Consider the following 6,214-nt stretch of genomic DNA (forward strand, 5'->3'; position numbering starts at 1 on the left):
CTGAAGGGCCCCAATTAAGTGGAGAATGTGATGGCAGAGTGGGGTCAGACAGAAGGATGGGTTTTAATTAAAGAACAGAGGGTTCCCAGGAAGGACAGCGGTGGCCTGTGCAGGAGCGCCCCCATCTGACCACCTTTGCCCCAGTCTTGCTCCAAAGGGTGATGCCACACCTCAGACTGCAAGAGTGAGCACTGCCTGCCCTTGGCGAAGGAGAACACTGCATGACCCCCACAGGGCCTATGACCTTGCATCCAATCTGTGTGGCCCAAGATCAGGCAGGTCCTCTCTGAGCCACTGTTCCCTGCTGGCTGCTGCCCTGCTCTCTCTCTCATCATCTGCACTAGAATAATCAACAAGCATTTAGTGAACGTCTATGGTGTGTCCATTCACAAAGGCCCTGCTGAGTGGCAGGGAATAAGCAAAAATGATGAAACAAATAAACATGTTAAAATATGTTCATGTGCAATGAGGAGAGTGGAGCGAGGGGCTGAGAGAAGCAGGGTAGACTGTTTTAGATGGGGAGGGTGCAGAGGAGCACAGGCCCTGAGAGGGAGGAGAGAGGGAGCAAACTCTCCTGGAAGGGGACAGGATCCTGGGCACAGATGAGTGGCTTGATGCCTGAGAACTAAAATGAGAGGGTGTGTGAGGCAGAAGGCTGTGGGGTATTGGGGGCTTTCAGCTTCACTCAGGGGGCAGGGGCTACATGGGGCTCCTGAGTAGGGCTACTTGCTAGGTGCCAGGAACCAGAGTGCCTGATCCCCTAGGACCTAGATCCTACTCTTCTTGTTGTCCAGGTTCCATAGTCTTGCTCAATATGATGGCAAGCAAAACATTCACGAGTCCTTAAGAGATGCTGTGAATCCTGACTCCTGCTTTGGAGGATGGTCCACACCCTGGCCTGGGCCTGGGGCCAGCTTGGGGAGGCAGTGGCAGATGGACTTATGAGTCCTGTCCCTCAGCTGCCTGTCTTTCCTCAGAGCAGTTTTGCAATAACTGCAGCTGCAGGGCTGATGTTCTCCATATCTGGCTTCCTCCAGACACAGAGCTTTGGAGCAATGAGCAATGAAATCAGGGTGAGGGGGTGTCCTCCAGTGTCAGTTGGGCTGCCTCCAGTCCTTCCCCTGGTCCTGCCAGGGGCTGCAAAAGCAGGGGGCACCCAAGAGGAGACTGGTCTGACCCCAAAAGCAAGAACCACTACAAGGTGTGGCAGCCACAGCAGCCAGCTTGGGTAGACTAGGTGGCCACTTACAAGAAGTTTACTACCCTCAGGCCGATGTGTGCAGACATCACCTGGACAGGCAGGTGAAAGGACAGAGGGATGTCCAAGGGGCCCCCATCCTTCCAGCCCCAGGAACCAGCTTGCATGAGGCCCTGGGGAGGCAGAGAAAAGTCTACAAATGTGGTAGTTAAAACAATAGGAATTTGTCCTCTCTCAGGTTTGGAGGCCAGAAGTCTGAGATCAAGGTATGGGCAAGGTGTGTTCCCTCCAGAGACTTTAGGGGAAGACTCTTCCTGCTTCTTCCAGCCCCTGGTGCCCCAGGCATTCTTTGGCTTGTGGCTGCATCACCCCAATCTCTGCCTCTGATGTCACATGTCCATCTCCCCTGTGTCTGTGTCTCAAATCTCCCTTTCTCTCTCTCTCTCTCTCTCTTTTTTTTTTTTTTTTTTTTTTTGGTTTTTAGGGCTGCAGCAGCAGCATATGTTTTCAAGGCTAGGGGTCTAATCAGAGCTACAGCTGCTGGTCTATACCACAGCCACGGCCACGGCCACACCAGATCCGAGCCTCGTCTGTGACCTACACCACAGCTCACGGCAACGCTGGATCCCTAACCCACTGAGCAAGGCCAGGGATCAAACCCACAACCTCATGGTTCCTAGTCGGATTCTTTTCCACCTCGCCACAACGGGAACTCCCTTTCTTTCTCTTCTAACGACACTTGTCATTGGACTGATCCAGAGCCATCTCATGTCAAAATCCTTAACTAATTACAACTGCAAAGGCACCATTTCCAGACAAGATCCCATTCTGAGGTTCTGGGCAGATGTGAATTTGGGGATACACAATTCAATTGCCTGCAAAGCCTAGGGGGCTAAAACCCAGGCATTGCTGCTATCTGGCTGCACCTCATGCAAGACTTCATGCTAGTACATGTCACCAACATGTCCCTAGGTCCTAGCCCCCAAGAACCAAGAGATGGCACATAAAAGAACTGTCTTTTTTTTTTTTTTTTTTTTTTTTTTGCCGTGCCTGCAGCATGCTGAATACCTGCACAACAGCAGTGACAATGCTGTATCCTTAACCCACTGAACCACAAGGGAATACCCTTAGGATTGTCATTTTAAGTCAGTGAAGATTGCAGAACTTGTTACCAGGCCACAGAATATGGGGGGACCAACTTTTACTTTTCCAGCGTTTTTAGAACCCTGAATTTCTTAGATGTCTCCCAGCTCAGGTGGGGTCTCTCCCTCCTGCTGTCCTCTGTCTGGGGGCTGAAAAGGAGGGGAAAGGCCCCCAGAGAGGGGCATAGACACCAGCCCCTTCAAACCTGGGAGTGAGTCCTAAGAGAAGAGCTTGGTCCAGGTGCATCCTAAGGCTCCACCCCCACCTCACATTCTGTGTTTCCCCCAACCCAAGACTCATGAGAGGCCCAACCTCTCGTTCCTTCCTGATCCACCACTTTGCTGGGTGCCATGGCGCCACACCCTGGTCAGCCTGGTCCTGGTGGCCTCCTCCTGCTGGCAGCCTGGCCTCCAGCCCCTCCCCAGCCACACTGCACGGACCATCAGGGAAAGCCCCTGAGTCACTGGGACTCCTCCTGTGCCTCAAATTCCAGCCCAGACTTCTCTGTTAGCCCGGCTGCCCTGCAGCCTGCCCTTACCACATTCCCAAGTAGAATCTTTCTCCTACTCCTACTGGCCTTATCCAGAGGCTAGAGTGGGGAGACTACACAGGCACAGGGACCTCCTGAACATGCTGATGAAGCCTCTGGATCCCTTCTCAGAACAAGGTTTCACTACTACCTAGAATAAATGATGCACCGTTACAAAAGAAACAGATCCAGCTGTTAAAAGATTTAAGACTTTTCTGGCTTGTGACTTCAGGAGTAACAGTTTCTATTACCTTGACAGGGGCAATGGCTTTGCATATGTACTAAGTATGGTTAGAACTTTCCAGGCTGCAAATTTCCAGCGTGCCCTTCTGACTTTGTTTACCTGTATAAGGCCAGAAGACATGGAAATGAAGCATCACACAAGAGGAGGCATGGGATGTAGTACTGTCACATATGTCAGCCTTAGTTACCAGCCCTGGAGATGACAGGGGTGGCTGCAGGGTGACAACTTCTGTAATTTCAGTTGAGCAGGGAGCAGAAACAAGATTTCACAGTTCCTGCAACAGCTATAACAAAACATGAAAATGTCTTGAGGTTTATGTTGCTGACAAGATCATAGATCCAGCATATACTGCTCTTTGGGAATGTCACCTAACTCAAAATGGGAGGAAATGCTAAATGTCAGCCAGAGGGTCCTAAAACCAAAGATATGCTCTTTGGCACCCTTATAGGAGACCCACTAAATGGGGTCCCTATAATTGCCTTACTTGCTGTCTGCCCAGGCATGGAGTGAAGCCAAGAACCAGGCGAGAAACATTTTGCCCAGTGGAGCTGGCATTCTGGGGAGTACCACAGTGCTCAGGAGAGCTGAGGGGAGCATGCAGGAACCACCCATTCCCAGATAGTGTCCCAGGCAGAGAGAGAAAGGTCTTTGTTGGGAATGGTCCTGGCTTGTCCTGGGAATGGGAAGGAGCCCTGTAAGTTAGGCTGGGGTGAGGGGGCTATACTGGGGATACAGGGAAGGGAGGGGCCTGCATGATTGGGAAACTGAGGCAGGAACAGATCCTTACATTGCCCCTTGACTGCTGTGTGGCGCTGGGCCAGCCCATCCCCATGCCCACCACAGGCTTCCTACATGACCTAGCTGGCCCCAGACTCTAGCCCAGGCCCAGGACAAGGGGCAGAGCTGCCCAGGGGTGGGGTGGGAAAATGGGCATGAGCATGGAGGCTGTGCAGGCCTCCGCCCAGGACCCATACCATCAGAACAGCTGTAATAATTCCTGCAGCCTGTACCAGGAGGGACATACAGGAGGGTAGGCTTGGAGGCTGGGCCTAGAGAAGAAGAGATCTGAGTTGAGCATAGGGAAGTGTGTGGGCTCTCTCCACATCCTACTCCTGTCTGGACAGAAACCTGTCTCAGGGCCCCCTCTAGGCTCCGGGGGTCTATAGAGGCCAGCCCAACAGAGCGAGGATCAGGTGGGGGAGTGCGGGTAGAAATAGGGCCCCCATTCTTCACTACCATCCGAGGAAGTCTTCAAGAAGATAAAGTTTTGCAGTAGTTTCTGGATGTTGAGTGCCTTAACCAAGTAGTGAGCTCCCCATCACCGGATGAGTCCAAAATAATATTGCAGCTTGCAGATGCACTGAATCGCCAGTGTCCCCAGAGGCAAAGTGGGACAGGGGGAAGAATGACAGGCATGCTGGCAACAATCCTAGCTATGGGACCTTGGGTGGGCTTGCAACCTCTCTGACCACCAACAGTCTGGCACAAATGCTGCTCACCTCATAGGCGCCGCACACAGAAGCTGCATGAAGTACCTTCCAGGCCGGGGATCCTGGATTGGGTAAACATCCCTATGCCTCTTCCCTCCCGTCTCTGCCTTTGCTCTCCCATATCCTTCTGTCCCTCTGGCCACCTTCCCCAGAAGGCTTTCTGGTACACATCCTTGTGTCTGACCTTGTCTTGGACTCAGGAACCTTCCAGAGGGGAGGAACTTGACCCCAGACCCCAGTCAGGCTTCCATTCTTGGTCAGGCTGAAGTGAGGTCTGGTATGGGGGCTTTAAGCCTGACGCAATGGAGGCGGCTAATGCTGGCAGCCAATGCTGGCAGGCCCTCTAGGCGGCTCACATCGCCCCCTCCTGGCCAAAGCTGGGTAGACACCCTGCTCAGTTCGTCCCTAGCATATCCATTCTCAGAACCCCGGGGAAGAAGGTCCTGGAGGTACTGGCTCCCTTAGATGGGCACCAGGGGCTCATTCTCCCTAGGTAACTGCTTTGCACTTCCCAACTCCCTAACAGGTCTCCTGCCGGGGCAGGGCCCATTCCTGCAATGTGCCCACCCTGGGCCCCCATACCTCCTTTTCCCAAGGTGTGAAGCAAACCAGAACAGAATTAGGATGAAGGTAAATTCTATTAGCTGGGATCCATCTATCTTTTAAACTGTACATGTAGGAGTTCCTGTCGCAGCTCAGTGGTAACAAACCCAACTAGTATCCATGAGGACGTGGGTTCAATCCCTAGCCTCGATCAGTGGGTTAAAGATCCAGCATTGCCCTGAGCTGTGGTGTAGGTCACAGGTGCGGCTCAGATCCTGAGTTGCTGTGGCTGTGGCATAGATTGGCAGCTACAGCTCCAATTAGACCCCTAGACTGGGAACTTCCACATGCATGGGGTGCAGCCCTAAAAAAAAATAATAAACTGTATGTGTATCTTTCACTTGCTCCTTCCTGTCTATATTTTTACATTTTATTTATTTATTTATTTATTTAATTTATCTTTTTAGGGCCGCACCCGTGGCATATGGAGGTTCCCAGGCTAGGGGTCCAATCTGAGACGTAGTCACTGGCCTACACCACAGCCACAGCAACGCCAGATCTGAGTCACATCTGCGATCTACACCACAGGTTATGGCCGGATCCTTAACCCACTGAGTGAGGCCAGGAATCAAACTCATAACCTCGTGGTTCCTAGTCGGGTTCGTTTCCGTTGTGCCACGATGGGAACTCCCATTTTTTTTATTTTAAAGGAAGATCCAGAGGACAAAATAATCATTTGCAGACATCTATCTGTGGGTCAGTTTTCTGGGGGTAGACAGCCAGCACCATCGGAAGGTTCTGTGCCATTTTCCGGAGATGCAAACCCATGAGGGGCACTTTGAGCATTTTCGGTGTTTACAGCATTGGAAGGGTGAAGGTGGGGAGCAAAGACTGAGGTGCAGAACACAGGCTAGTTCTTCAGCAGGTGGTAAGGTGTGGTGGAGCCAGGAGTCTGGCTCACAGGGCCAAAGGCCCTTAGCCTCTCAGAAGAAGAGGTGACCAATGTTTGGGACAGGAGGGCTGCCACACAATACCTGAAGGCTCTTCTCTGCCAGCAGGCCCTAGCA

The sequence above is a fragment of the Sus scrofa genome, chromosome 2 (genome assembly GCF_054392235.1).
Source record: "Sus scrofa isolate SSC_HxYL_T2T_F1_AM1 chromosome 2, Sscrofa_HxYL_maternal_Yorkshire_Landrace_v2.0, whole genome shotgun sequence".
Classification (NCBI taxonomy): Eukaryota; Metazoa; Chordata; class Mammalia; order Artiodactyla; family Suidae; genus Sus; species Sus scrofa.